General features: G+C 37.4%; 1 pseudogene; it reads left to right on the top strand.

Moving 5' to 3' along the window:
* The first annotated feature begins 1,786 nt into the window (after window positions 1–1,786).
* On the top strand, window positions 1,787–13,688 carry LOC120203612 (annotated as a pseudogene).
* The last annotated feature ends 2,317 nt before the right edge of the window (window positions 13,689–16,005 follow it).

The following is a 16,005-nucleotide window of genomic DNA, read 5'->3' on the forward strand; positions in this document are numbered from 1 at the left end:
TTTGGCTGTGTAATTTGGTCCTGATTAATAAAGTTCAAGGGCACTCTTTTCCTCCTTCCTATGTCTTCATGTCACTATCGCAATATGGAGGGTATGAAGGGGTTTTTTTTAATGAGGCCTAATCTTTTATAAAAAAACATTTGTATCGACTCAGTTTCTTATTGGTTTGATGTCAAACCCGGTTTTTGTTCGGAATGTTGCCCTTGTTTGACACTTGCAGCATGACAAGACAATGTTTATGGACATGTTGGTTGAGCAACCCACCATATGAAAACATTTGATATATTTCGGTTGTTGATTCGAGCTTCCACAAATCTAAACAGATTATTAGTTATTAACATTTATATATATAATTTTATCAAATCTATATTAATATAGGTTAGTTGAATCAAAATTATGAAATCACTAAAAGGTTTTTAGAGTAAATTATGTATTTAGTACTTGAACAATAAGTTTTGATATGTTTTACTATAAAAAAAATTACTTTTTCAAAACCATGCTTAACGTTTAGTTTTTTCTCATTTTAGTACCTCGCCGTAAAGCTTAATGTACATGTTAACATGGCATAACTCCGGTAGATGGACGATCAATCCAAACGATGGACCATAAGAGAATGACAAGTCGACTAACATAGTCCAATTCCAGGCCTATCAGAAGGTTGGAGAAGAAGATCGGAGTATCAAGAAGTTGAAGTGTCCATCGTCGATTTGGGAAGACTGTGACATTTTTATTGAAACGAATGTCAAAATCTCGTTCAGAGTGTTAAAAAGGTGTTGGCTAGAAAGTTAAGGCTACATTGATCAATGAATGAGATGAATGTAGATGCGGTGGCTGGCGAACCCATCAGTTAAGTTCTTAAAATGTGTTATAAAATAAAACAAAAACTAAACATTAACACAATTTAAGAAAAATGAAAGTTTAGGTATTAAATGAACTAAAATTGATAGTTTATGTATTAAACGTATATTTACTCAAACTTTTAATAAAACCAAACTTTCAAATTTAAATTCCACAAATGAATGACACTTAGAGTGCGTTTGGTTCACGGAATGTAAGATTACTAGTGGGAAGAAAAGATTACCAAAGAATAGAATTACTGAGAATGTTGTATTTTGTGTTTGGCCAGTTTAGCAAGAATGTAAGATTACCGTGTTTAGTTAAAGGAATAAAAGATTATTGAAATGTATATTTGACCAAATTGTCCTTATTATATATTTGTTTTTCACAAGTTGGAAACTATTTATATATTTTCTTTAAAAAAATTAAATTCATAAAATTTATATGATTTTTTTACAAAATTAAAAATATAAAAAAGTTTAATGAAAGTGTAAAATTTTATTTTAACTCATGAACTTTATATAAAATTTTAATTATAGATTTTTTGTAAATCTAAAATAGTTTAAGGATAAATTTATAATTTAACCTTCGTAGAATTTTTATTATTTAATGACAGAAGAGGATATTTAAAAAACAATTAAGGATATTTTAGTCAAAAACGTCGGTAATCCAACAACACTTAAGAAAAGAGTGTAATGACATTCCTGGTAATATACCTAAAAAATCTACTATTGATAATAAAATATTACCGGGAATGAGATTCCCGACCAACCAAATATAATAATTCCCACGTTACCTTAACCAAACAGCACTTAAAATTACTTGCATGTAAAGTATGCTTTCAAAGATTCAAGTAAATATTTTGAACTGTTGAGATTAATTTAAAATTCAGGGATCTCTACTTGAACTAAACCTTATACCACGACAAAAGAAAAGGGAAGACCCACGTTGGCGTGAACTGGAACAGCAGCCGGGTTTTGCTTAATGAGAGGTGAAAGCAGGCACGTTCTGGTCTGATTTGATTCTACGAGTAATTTCAAAGTTTTTTTTTTTTTAAAAAAGGGAAATAAAGAAAAGAGAACAAACCAAGGAGGGAGAAAAAGAAGAAGAAAAAACATTGAATCCAACTCGTCAGCAAATCTTATTTATTCTTTTTCACTCACTTGAAATCGTCAGTGGCTACCATGTGGAGAACCCCAATCTTGGTAAGTTCTCTTTGGGTGGTTTATTTTGTACCATTTAACATATTTGTAATATGCCCAGATGCTGAAATTTCTATTTTGTTGTTTCTTTTCTTTTATTTGGATTTATACGTGTACTGAATTCTTAGATTATTCTGTATCAAACCCTATTTTGTTATTTTCTGAGTCATTGAAGTGACTTTAGCTTGTAAAAATCACTCTTTTTAAAGTACCCAGATACATGATCTTGAGCTTGATCCTTCTTTTTGAGGTCAACCTTTATTTAGTTGGAATCTTGCTTATATTCTGATCTTCAAATCCCCTTTGAAACCCAACAAGTTGTTTCTTCTTTTGACGCTTCACATTTTTGTTTGGACATAGAGTATGTTTGAAGATATAGCTAAAAATCATGTTTTTGACTCGCTTTTGTGCTTGTTTTATTCTACAGACCCTTTTTAGTTGCTGGAAACAAGATTTTGGCGACGACTTCAACCCATATCCACTTTGTTTTTTTGAGTTATGAAGAATATCTGTTGTTTGCTTATATCTTGTTGAGCATCTTTGGAAAAGCATTTTGTCGATTTGAGGCTTTTAATCTTTATTGGCGATGGAGCATCTACCTATTGAAGTCATTGGAAACATCTTATCTTGGCTTGAAGATGCCCGGGATGTGGTGATAGCCTCTGTGGCATGTCGAAAATGGCGCGAAGCTTACCGGACACACCTTCACACCTTAGCATTTAATTCTAATGATTGGCCTGGTTATCGTGATATTACAGCTAGTCAATTAGAGATCTTGATTACTCAAACAATATTCCAAACTACAGGACTGCAAAACTTATCGATTTTAATGGATGATGTTGATGAGTTCAATGCTGCAACTGTAATTGCTTGGCTCATGTATACCAGGGGAACCTTGCGCCGGTTATTTTATAAAGTCCGGACTAGCCCAAATGTTAACATTCTTGAAATCTGTGGGAGGCAGAAGCTGGAAATACTGGCAGTGGCTCACAGATCGATAACTGGGGTTGAGCCTAACTTTCAGAAATTCCCTTGTTTGAAGTCCCTCTCTCTGAGTTATGTAAGTATTTCGGATTTGGATTTGAGACTTCTGCTCACTGCATGTCCGAAGCTTGAATGCTTGGAGCTTGTTGATCCAGAGATAACTATTTCAGATGCACAGATGACACTTGAATTGAGCAGCCCAACATTAAAAGAGTATTTATGTTGAAGCAATCAGTTTGGATAGATTTATGTTGGAGGCTGATAGCATCGAGCGTTTACACTTGAGGGATTGTTCCTTTGAGGTTTTTGAACTGATTGGAAAAGGCACCTTGAAATATTTCAAGTTTGATGATGTTATCGTGATACACCTCGACATCTGTGAGACTGTCGATAATCTTGAGGTTGTTGATGTTAGTAGCTATGCAATCTTCTGGACAAAATTCTACCAGATGATTTCAAGATCCTCAAAATTAAGGAAGCTTCGACTTTGGGACGTGGCCTTTGATGATGAATACGAAGTTATTGATTTGGAAACAATTGCTGTTTGTTTTCCACAATTGAACCATCTTTCATTGCGGTATGAGTTGAGAAATGGCGTAATGCATTATGGTCTCCAAGGATCTTCTAATTTGGAGACTGTGAGGGTGCTGGAGCTTGGATGGACTGTAATCAACGACCTCTTCTATCATTGGGTTGAGGAGCTGCTAAAACGATGCCCAAATCTTAGAAAAATGATTATTTTTGGGGTTGTTTCAGAAGCCAAGTCACACGAGGAATGCCAAATATTGGCCAATTTCACCTCGCCTATGGTTCTGTAACAACCCGAAAAATTGAAAAAAAAATATATAATTGTAATTTGGGGTTTTAATTAAGTTAATTGGTGAAATTTGAGGATTTAATTGGAAGTTTTTAAAACTTGTAGCATGTTTTAAAAAGTGGAGGAAATTCAGTGACCAATCACTGAATAATGCCAAGGAGTGTCGGCAGATTGTTCTTCTTCTTATATGCGTGCAAATTGATTCTGGTTTCATACCAGAACAATTTGCTAAGTTTTACCCCCACGCATCTCAACTTTCAACCACGATCCTGACGTCGTCCGACCTCCGATCATTGTTTTGAAAACACGATCGTGTTCATCATCGAGCGAGGAACAAATCCCTTAGATTAATTTAAGCGAAACGCTGTCAAACGCCGGGAATTTCCAGTCAAAGTCTCGATGTATTTTTAGCTAAATCGTCGAGAAAATCTTAAATTCATCGCTGATTGTTGCTCTGTTTACGACACCTCCCGCACCATCGCGTTCCTTGTGCCGTTCCGAGTCCGCCGGTGTCATCCTCGATCTCCGTTGACGGCGGCGCGTGGGGAGGTGGATCAGTCAAAGATTCGGCCGAGTCGAAATCGAGCTCTCCGCCGTTCAAAAATTTGAACCGATCTTTGTAAGTATCTCGAAATCGCTTAAAATAATTTTTAGAAATTTTTCCGTGATTTTTAGAGCCCCGGAGGACGTCGCACGCGCCCACACGCGCCGCCGCAGGCGAGTGAACACTGGAAACTGGTTTTGACCGGTTTAACCGGTTTTGAACCGGTTTTGACCGGTTTGACCGGTCACGACCCGTTTACCCGTTTACCCGACCCGACCAGTTTACCCGACTCGACCGTTGACCCGATCCGTTGACCGTTGACCGTTGACCGGTGCTATTCTGGGAATTAATTCGGTTTTGGTGCTATTCTGGGAATTAATTCGAAAATGGTGCTATTTGTGTAAAATGTTTGAAAGTTTGTTGACCTACTTTGACCAGAACTTTGACCGGCTTTGATCGGCTATTAAACGACCTTTGTTTTCGACCGAGAATACCTATCCTGATAGTTTTCGACGTCCCGAATCCGTTTTTGGGGTCCGTTTTGCTAAATTCAAACCCGAAAGTCTCCAAATTGTCAGTCAAAACCGTTGACTTTAATTTTGACCAAGAATTCGAAATTTTAGAAGGTCATACTTTATGTTTTTCGACGTCCTGAGTTTGATTCCGAAGTCTATTTTGCCAAATTCTGACCCAAAATTCCCAAATCGAGCATGTGAACTCAAAAAGGCTTAGTATCTTAATGTTTTGATTATTTTAAGAGTTTTGGTTAAGGAATTGATTCGACAAAATATTTTATGAAGGTACTCGTGTTTCACCTGAGCAAGGATCAATTATGTCCGGTGTTATCCGTTCGTCAGATCAGTCTGAACCGCGTAATACGAGAATTACCCGTAGGTTTCAGTATATTATTTAAATAATATTTAGATTATTTATATTAGGATTCCAATATGGATTTTTCCAATTCGTAGGGTCTAGCGCTGCAGCAGAACGTGATCGACATACCCAGTAATAGGCTTCCCTATCTGATTTCCCAGACTGTTACAGGTGTGTTTCCTAACAATATTATATTACTGATTTAAATAATTTATCTGAATACCGAGTATTTGATATTTGATTTGCTGTATATTCTGATATAACTTCTGAATTAAGGTATTTCATACCGATTTCTGAGATCTGCTTATCTGATATCTGAATTATTGATTTGAATTCTGATTTCCGTATTTCTGCATATGGTTTCTAAGTATGAAATATTTGTTATGTTTTAAGTGATTAATCATTGTTTTCAATTTAATACATTCATTGTCATTTGGGGGGGGGTATTGTTGAAGGAAGATTATCTGCAGACTTCTCGGCTTTGTGCTCAGGGTCTAAATGGCATGTGCGGTTGGGTGTATGGTTCTGGGGAACCTACACAACTATGATGTGAACGGATGGGGGTAGTGTTCATGTTTTAAAAATAAAAATAAAAACATATTGCATAAACCGATTTCATTGAAAGATTTTATCTGTATATTTTTCTTATATACTGTATGGAGCACACTGAGCTTTTTAGCTCATTCTGTAGTTTTTACCCTTTTTCAGATAGTAGCAGACAGTAAGCTAGCAGATTTGGCATCAGTGGAAATCAACTACTTATTTTGTACGAACATATATTTCTATATGTTTTTCAGTTATGTTTGGTGACATGTATTTGCTATAATTTTGGACATATCTGTATTATTAATATAATGTATTGTAAGATATAAAAAAAAAACCTCTGAATGGGATATGTGACCACTTAGGTTTGAGTCTAACTCACAGACCGGGTCTAGGGGGTTACATTTGGTGGTATCAGAGCTTTCGGTTTTAAACACTCGGACTGTACATGGGTCCTAAATTTTGGATTTTTAAGAAAAAAAATGTCACCTTATGTTATGATTTAAAGTTTTCTCGAGATCCCCGATGCTAATCTGACACATGTTTCAAATTCTTTCTGTAGAGCCTTATAGATCCAACGATGAATGCTGCTAGAGGTCGTAGGACAGGACGTGGACGTGGTAGAGGGCGAGTCACTCGACCTTCTGTTACGATAGACGATCCGATGTCAACACGTGATCCTCCTGTTCCGCAAGTAGATCCGACTCTTTCTCATGATGATCAGTTTACTCCTATGGGAGACCCTCCCGTCACTGAAGATGAGGATTCTGAGATGAATGAAGACGCCATTAATAGAGTTATCTTCCGCATGTTTCAGAGAGCTGCTAGAGCCCCTAGTAACATGACGGCAGTGGAGATTTCAAATTCTCTGGTTGTTGCTAGTGTAGTACCATTTGAGGGTATTACTGGTGGACCTCCGACAGACGCTGAGTATTGGCTGGAGGACACAGAGAGGATTATGGATGATGGACCTCAGACCTGAGCAAAAGTTAAAGGGGGCCCTAACTATGTTGAAGAAAGAAAGCTTCAGATGGTGGCAATCCATTTCTGGTAGTATTCCGAGGAACCAATTAACATGGGATCTTTTCAAGACGCGCTTCCGGAGTCGCTACATCGGAGAGAGATATCTGCAGGAGCGACGCCAGGAGTTTCAGAATCTGGAGCAGGGTAATATGTCTGTTATGGATTATGAGGTTGAATTTATCCGATTGAGCCGATATGCTCCTGAACTTGTGGATACTGAGACAGATCGATGCTTGAGGTTCGAGAATGGACTCAGGTATGAAATCAGGAGTCGAGTCGCTACTCACCGAGAGAGGAATTTTGATGCTTTGGTTGAGATAGCCAAGACTGCTGAGGAAATAGAGCGACTGGGTATGGAGCACAAGAGAGATAGTGATCGAGCTCAAACCCGATTCAGGAGGCCTTCTGGTTCTGTTAATTCTTCTGCACATCCTAGCAAGAGAGGCAGGGGTGATTCCTTTCAGAGAGGCGGTGCGAGTGTCAGACCTGTTGCATCTGGTGCTTCAACTTTTCAGTCTACTAGACATGGTGAATCTTATGGGTTGCAACCTTTGCAGACATGTGATTACTGTGGGAAACATCATCTTGGGGAATGCAGAAGAAAATTTGGCACATGTTTTAGATGTGGTTCTAGTGACCATATTATAAGGGATTGCACAGTGTCAGTTTCTACAGTTCAAACACCAGCTCGTACTCCCGCTCGTACTCAGAGTACTGTTCAGACTCCTGTAGGTGGTCGTACTCAGGAGAGAGCACCTGGATCGGCTAATAGAGGCCGAGCATCTCAGAGTAGGGGTCCAGTCAGATCTGAGGCTAGACAACCTGCATTGGTTTACACTGCTAGACTTCGACAAGATCGAGATGGGCCTAATGTGACTGCAGGTACTGTTACTATTCATTCAGTTCCATACTTTGCATTGTTTGATAGTGGCTCTACAAATTCCTATGTATCACATTCCGTTTCTGAGGGTCTAAATATTCCTGTTGAGAATACTGAGCGTTCAGTGATAGTTCAAAGCCCCTTAGGCAAATCCATCGTGTTGGATTGTATTTTTAGAGAGTGCCCTATAGAGATCAATGGGGAGATTTTTCTGGCTGACCTGATAGAGTTACCCTTTGAAGAGTTTGATTTGATTCTCGGTGTAGATTGGTTGGACAAACATCGAGTAAATATTGATTTTGAGACTAAGAGAGTTGTTCTGAAGACCCCAGATAATCGAAAGATTGTAATGATCGGGGAACGACGTGGATTTCTGACGAATGTTGTGTCTGCCTTGGTAGCGGAGAAGATGATCAGGAAAGGTTTCGAGGCGTTTCTTGCTTATATTTTGGACACTAGGAGATCGCAATCTGATATTGAAGGCATCCGAATTGTCAAAGACTTTCCCGATGTTTTTCCCGAGGAGTTGCCTGGATTACCTCCAGATAGAGAAGTCGAGTTTAAGATTGAAGTCTATTCTGGTTCTACCCCGGTTTCAATGGCTCCTTATCGTATGGCCCCAAAGGAGCTTAAGGAACTGAAAGTCCAACTCCAGGAGTTGTTGGACAGGGGATTTATCCGACCCAGTGTATCACCGTGGGGAGCCCCAGTTCTCTTTGTCAAGAAGAAAGATGGGACGTTGAGACTCTGTATCGATTATAGGAAACTGAACAAGCTCACGGTGAAAAATAAATATCCTCTGCCCAGAATCGACGATCTATTTGACCAATTTCGAGGGGCTTCTATCTTTTCAAAGATAGACTTAAGATCTGGTTATTATCAACTTAAAGTGAAAGATTCAGATATTCCGAAGACTGCTTTCCGTACTCGATATGGGCATTATGAGTTTTTAGTGATGTCATTCGGGTTAACTAATGCCCCTGCTGCTTTTATGGATCTGATGCATAGGGTATTTCGACCTTATTTGGACCAGTTTGTAGTTGTATTCATTGATGACATACTGGTGTATTCTAGAAGTGAAGCAGAACATGAGGAGCATTTAAGGATTGTTCTTCAGACTCTAAGGGAGAATAAGCTATACGCTAAGTTGAGCAAGTGTGAATTCTGGCTCAGTGAAGTGACTTTTCTTGGACATATCGTCTCTGCTAATGGTATTCAGGTGGATCCGAGCAAAGTGGAGGCTATTCTGAACTGGAAGCAACCCAGGAACGTCTCTGAGATCCGTAGTTTCTTGGGTTTAGCTGGTTACTACCGTCGTTTCGCTGAGGGTTCTCCCTTATTGCAGCTCCTCTGACGAAACTATTGAGGAAAGATGTTCCATTTGTCTGGTCTGAAGACCAACAAGCTAGCTTTGAGAAATTGAAGACTGTTTTAACTCAAGCCCCAGTGTTGATTCAGCCTGAATCTGGGAAGGAATTTTCTGTCTACAGTGATGCTTCTCATTCTGGATTAGGATGTGTTTTGATGCAAGATAGGAAGGTTGTCGCTTATGCGTCACGTCAATTAAGGCCGCATGAGCGTAACTATCCTACTCACGATCTGGAATTAGCTGCTGTGGTTTTCGCTTTAAAGATCTGGAGACACTACCTCTACGGAGAGAAGTGTTATATGTATACTGATCATAAGAGTCTGAAGTATCTACTTACTCAGAAAGAATTAAATTTGAGACAACGTCGCTGGTTAGAACTTCTAAAGGACTATGATCTAGAGATAGAATATCATCCAGGAAAGGCTAATGTAGTGGCAGACGCCTTGAGCCGTAAGGCGATATCAGATCTCAGAGCCTTATTTGCCAACTTGAGCTTATTTGATGATAACAGTCTGTTAGCGGAGCTACAAGTTAAACCTACTTTGGCCAAGGAGATTAAGGCCAAACAACTCCTTGATAGCTCGTTGCTTCCTATTATTGAACAAGTTAAGCAAGGATCGAGTTCGGAGTATACTGTGGATCAGGATGGTATTTTGTGTTTTCACAGTCGTTACTGCGTCCCTAAAGATGATGAGTTGAAACGAGTTATTCTTCAGGAGGCTCATAGTAGTCCTTATGCTATGCATCCTGGTGGGGACAAAATGTACAATAATCTCAAAGAACGCTACTTTTGGACTGGTATGAAGAAAAATATTTCAGATTTTGTGGCGAGGTGTTTGACTTGTCAGCAGGTTAAGGCAGAGCATCAGCATCCATCTGGATTGTTACAGTCAATTAAGATTCCTGAGTGGAAATGGGAGCGTATTACGATGGACTTCGTTACTGGTCTTCCTCTAACTCCTTCCAAAAAGGATTCTATCTGGGTGATTGTTGATCGACTCACCAAGTCAGCGCACTTTATCCCTGTTCGGGTTAATTATTCTCTGGATAAACTGGCTAAGTTGTACATTTCTGAGATCGTTAGACTTCATGGTGTTCCGTTGTCTATCATATCTGATCGAGATCCGAGATTCACTTCCAGGTTCTGGAAAGCTTTGTATGAGGCTATGGGTACTCGTTTGAATTTCAGTACAACTTTTCATCCTCAAACTGATGGACAGTCTGAGCGAGTGATTCAAGTGTTGGAGGATATATTACGGGGCTGTGTGATTGATTTCCGTGGTAGTTGGGAAGATTTCTTGCCATTAGCTGAGTTTGCTTACAATAATAGTTATCAGACAAGTATTCGCATGGCACCGTATGAGGCTCTGTATGGACGTAGATGTCGTACTCCTATATGTTGGACAGAGTTGCATGATAGAAAAACTTTGGGTCCAGACTTGGTACGAGAGACTGAAGATACTGTTAGACTGATCCGTGATCGCTTAAGGGAGGCATTTGATAGGCAGAAGTCATACGCAGATAAGCGACGTAAGGATATCGAGTTTGAGGTTGGAGATCAGGTTTTTCTCAAGGTATCTCCATGGAAGAAGGTATTGAGATTTGGACGTAAAGGTAAACTGAGTCCGCGATTTATTGGGCCGTATCGTATTCTGAAGAAAGTTGGACCTGTTGCTTATCAGCTTGAGTTGCCTTCCCAGCTCAGTCGTATTCATGATGTTTTTCATGTTTCTATGTTGAGGCGATACCGTCCAGATCCAGATCACATCATTCAGGTTGATGAGGTAGAGCTGAGACCTGATTTGTCATATGAAGAGGAGCATGTTCAGGTTTTAGAGAGAGATGAACGAGTTCTTCGGAATAGGCGTATCCCAATGGTCAAAGTTCAATGGAGTAATCGTAGCCCCTCAGAAGCTACTTGGGAGACGTTGGAGTCAATGAAGATTCAATTTCCGCATCTATTTTCATAAGGTAAATTTCGAGGACGAAATTTCTTGTAGAGTGGGAGAATTGTAACAACCCGAAAAATTGAAAAAAAAAATATAATTGTAATTTGGGGTTTTAATTAAGTTAATTGGTGAAATTTGAGGATTTAATTGGAAGTTTTTAAAACTTGTAGCATGTTTTAAAAAGTGGAGGAAATTCAGTGACCAATCACTGAATAATGCCAAGGAGTGTCGGCAGATTGTTCTTCTTCTTATATGCGTGCAAATTGATTCTGGTTTCATACCAGAACAATTTGCTAAGTTTTACCCCCACGCATCTCAACTTTCAACCACGATCCTGACGTCGTCCGACCTCCGATCATTGTTTTGAAAACACCATCGTGTTCATCATCGAGCGAGGAACAAATCCCTTAGATTAATTGAAGCGAAACGCTGCCAAACGCCGGGAATTTCCAGTCAAAGTCTCGATGTATTTTTTAGCTAAATCGCCGAGAAAATCTTAAATTCATCGCTGATTGTTGCTCTGTTTACGACACCTCCCGCACCATTGCGTTCCTTGTGCCGTTCCGAGTCCGCCGGTGTCATCCTCGATCTCCGTTGACGGCGGCGCGTGGGGAGGTGGATCAGTCAAAGATTCGGCCGAGTCGAAATCGAGTTCTCCGCCGTTCAAAAATTTGAACCGATCTTTGTAAGTATCTCGAAATCGCTCAAAATAATTTTTAGAAATTTTTCCGTGATTTTTAGAGCCCTGGAGGACGTCGCACGAGCCCACACGCGCCGCCGCAGGCGAGTGAACACTGGAAACTGGTTTTGACCGGTTTAACCGGTTTTGAACCGGTTTTGACCGGTTTGACCGGTCACGACCCGTTTACCCGACCCGACCAGTTTACCCGACCCGACCGTTGACCCGACCCGTTGACCGTTGACCGTTGACCGGTGCTATTCTGGGAATTAATTCGGTTTTGGTGCTATTCTGGGAATTAATTCGAAAATGGTGCTATTTGTGTAAAATGTTTGAAAGTTTGTTGACCTACTTTGACCATAACTTTGACCGGCTTTGACCGGCTATTAAACGACCTTTGTTTTCGACCGAGAATACCTATCCTGATAGTTTTCGACGTCCCGAATCCGTTTTTGGGGTCCGTTTTGCTAAATTCAAACCCGAAAGTCTCCAAATTGTCAGTCAAAACCGTTGACTTTAATTTTGACCAAGAATTCGAAATTTTAGAAGGTCATACTTTATGTTTTTCGACGTCCTGAGTTTGATTCCGAAGTCTATTTTGCCAAATTCTGACCCAAAATTCCCAAATCGAGCATGTGAACTCAAAAAGGCTTAGTATCTTAATGTTTTGATTATTTTTAAGAGTTTTGGTTAAGGAATTGATTCGACAAAATATTTTATGAAGGTACTCGTGTTTCACCTGAGCAAGGATCAATTAGGTCCGGTGTTATCCGTTCGTCAGATCAGTCTGAACCGCGTAATACGAGAATTACCCGTAGGTTTCAGTATATTATTTAAATAATATTTAGATTATTTATATTAGGATTCCAATATGGATTTTTCCAATTCGTAGGGTCTAGCGCTGCAGCAGAACGTGATCGACATACCCAGTAATAGGCTTCCCTATCTGATTTCCCAGACTGTTACAGGTGTGTTTCCTAACAGTATTATATTACTGATTTAAATAATTTATCTGAATACCGAGTATTTGATATTTGATTTGCTGTATATTCTGATATAACTTCTGAATTAAGGTATTTTCATACCGATTTCTGAGATCTGCTTATCTGATATCTGAATTATTGATTTGAATTCTGATTTCCGTATTTCTGCATATGGTTTCTAAGTATGAAATATTTGTTATGTTTTAAGTGATTAATCATTGTTTTCAATTTAATACATTCATTGTCATTTGGGGGGTATTGTTGAAGGAAGATTATCTGCAGACTTCTCGGCTTTGTGCTCAGGGTCTAAATGGCATGTGCGGTTGGGTGTATGGTTCTGGGGAACCTACACAACTATGATGTGAACGGATGGGGGTAGTGTTCATGTTTTAAAAATAAAAATAAAAACATATTGCATAAACCGATTTCATTGAAAGATTTTATCTGTATATTTTTCTTATATACTGTATGGAGCACACTGAGCTTTTTAGCTCATTCTGTAGTTTTTACCCTTTTTCAGATAGTAGCAGACAATAAGCTAGCAGATTTGGCATCAGTGGAAATCAACTACTTATTTTGTACGAACATATATTTCTATATGTTTTTCAGTTATGTTTGGTGACATGTATTTGCTATAATTTTGGACATATCTGTATTATTAATATAATGTATTGTAAGATATAAAAAAAAAAAAAAACCTCTGAATGGGATATGTGACCACTTAGGTTTGAGTCTAACTCACAGACCGGGTCTAGGGGTTACATGGTTACAGGTTCAGCTCATGAGGAAGTATATACAAGTAGAGGTGCAGTTTGAGTACGAGTAAAAAATTTCTCAACGACATTTCTAAAGTCAAGCTCTGTATCAATTGTAGCAGATATACAGGTAGAATTTACAGAAAGTAAATCCCAAACATCTTTCCTTTTTGTGCCTTATGATACATTGATGGTGTTTCTTCAGTTTGATAGGAAATCATATGCTATCAAACGAATACTGCTGTTTTTTCACTCGGTCGTTCTGCTCCTTTGCGGTATGTTTTTGGCATAAATACTGTAAGCATGCAAGAGATTGTTATATTCACTTGCAATCTTATTCCTATTAAACTGCAAATCTGCAATGAAGGAGCTTATTGGCATTAGGCAAGTGGCGATGCCTGCAATTACACTTGTTTGGCTAACTTACCTACTCGAAGAATTGTTTCTTACTACATTTCGATTTCAGCTGAAGAATGAATTCATGTTGTAAATCTGCACGAGTGTTCCCTTGTCGATGAACACTAATACCCCTTTTTTTTACTTGGTATTCAAAGGAAACCAATGGAATTTGACAGCGGCAACACCATGTAAGTACGCACACACCTGCAGACATGCATGTGCATTAAAAAGGAAGAAAGTATACTACAATTGAGAAGGAAAAAAAAAACTCCCGACTCTGTCGGTGCCGCACTTCTCTTTGTGTTCTTGAAAAGAAGTTGCAGATGCTGAAATCCGAATTTATGCCAATTCGATGAAAACACTTTCCTTCTTCTTCACGTTAAATCATTAGAATTCTACTTATCTAAGGTGTTTTTTTTTTTTAATTTGAACTTTGACGAGTATTAGGCGAATGCTCGAGTTTGAAGGGATGATTGACAATTCAAAAGATATACTTTGATTATATAAATTTAGTTGTATTTGAACTTTATCCAATAATATTTTAATAACAAAGTCGTTGGTTTATACCAAATGATAAGATGATGATGATAATAATAATCAAAATAAGATTTTGAAGTAATAACAACTACATTTGGTGCTGCTTGCCATGTCTTATTCATATTGGTTATATTAGATAATATAATTATTATTGGTATAGTTGTATCAGATAATACTTAAGTGAGTTGGTACTGTGCCATAAAAAAATTAAAATGTAAACAACACAAGAAGGTTTGTTTACGCGATTCAGATCAATCGATCAATGATCTTATCTTTATAGAGAAACGTTCACTATAATATTTTCTGTACAAAATTCATCACTCGTGAACTGTAATCGTTTTCCGTATAATATTATACTAACTATTCTCTCCTCTGTGTGCTTGGGGTATGATGGGGGTCCAATGCCAATGATTGATTTACATGAACATGATAATATCCCCCGAGCGATGGAAGGTCAAGATTGTCGTAACCAGTTTTCGTCCGGGCACGAAATATTATACTTGGCGGGAAAATTGATATGAATAAATGGTTTTGAAAATAATTTGAGAGTCGCCATCGGCCTTTTGGGTCAGGTAGGTCGAATACCTAAAAATTATTTTTTTTAAAAGAGTTTTAAGAAAACATCAATTAAAAAAAATGAACTGATCTGCGTTTATAACCAAAAATTCGTTCTTTTTAATAATAAAAAGGGGTTCGTGGTCGGTTACGTTTAGGGAAGGATTAACACCCCTACAACGCCTAAAATTGGTACTTTTTAATTATAAATTGTCTCTATTATTAAAATTTAAAAATTCAAAATATATTTAATTTATAATCCTATTATTTCAAAATTATATAAAAAATATTTAAAAATATTGGAAAAGGACTTCTAGGTGCCTTAAGACAGCTCTTTTCTTTGATATTAATAAATATTAATTTGAATAAAATTAAATAATAATTTTTTACAATATTTAATTTTAAAATACCAGAATAGGACATCCAGTTGTATTAAGACTGCCCTTTTCTTTGATATTGACAAATAAATGTTAAAATAATTTATTAAAAAATAAATTATTATTTATTATATATATATTTATGACTACATAATAATAATAAAAATATTTAAATATATAAACAAGTAAAATTAAAACAATAAAAATACAATTAGAACTATATATTTAAAAGCAATAAAATAAATGAAAAGATTTAAAATTAGTGACTAAATTATAGGAAAATTAAATTAAAACCTAATTCATAATTAATCAAAATTAGGGATTAAACATACTATTTTTTATTTTTTTAATTTAGTGACTAAAATAAAACTATATAAAATTCGGATATTAGATTAAAATAAATTAAAACATATTATTCAGATTAAAATATTAATTATTAAAATTATAGGACTAAATCTGTTATTTATCCTATATATATTATTTTAATATAAAGGACTAAAACAAATAAAAATGAAATTAAAGAACCGAATTAAAAGGATTATAAACTCGATTTAGTGACTAAAATGTAAAAGTTACAAGTTATAATGGCTGCGGACGGGATTTAACAATTTAAATTTGCACAAATAGTCCTTCCCGAAACGACGTCGTTCGGGAAGGCCTATTTAAGGTCTGAAACGGCTGGCCCGAAGGGCCAGCCTT

The sequence above is a fragment of the Hibiscus syriacus genome, unplaced genomic scaffold (assembly GCF_006381635.1).
Source record: "Hibiscus syriacus cultivar Baekdansim isolate YM2019G1 unplaced genomic scaffold, ASM638163v2 tig00000340_pilon, whole genome shotgun sequence".
Classification (NCBI taxonomy): domain Eukaryota; kingdom Viridiplantae; phylum Streptophyta; class Magnoliopsida; order Malvales; family Malvaceae; genus Hibiscus; species Hibiscus syriacus.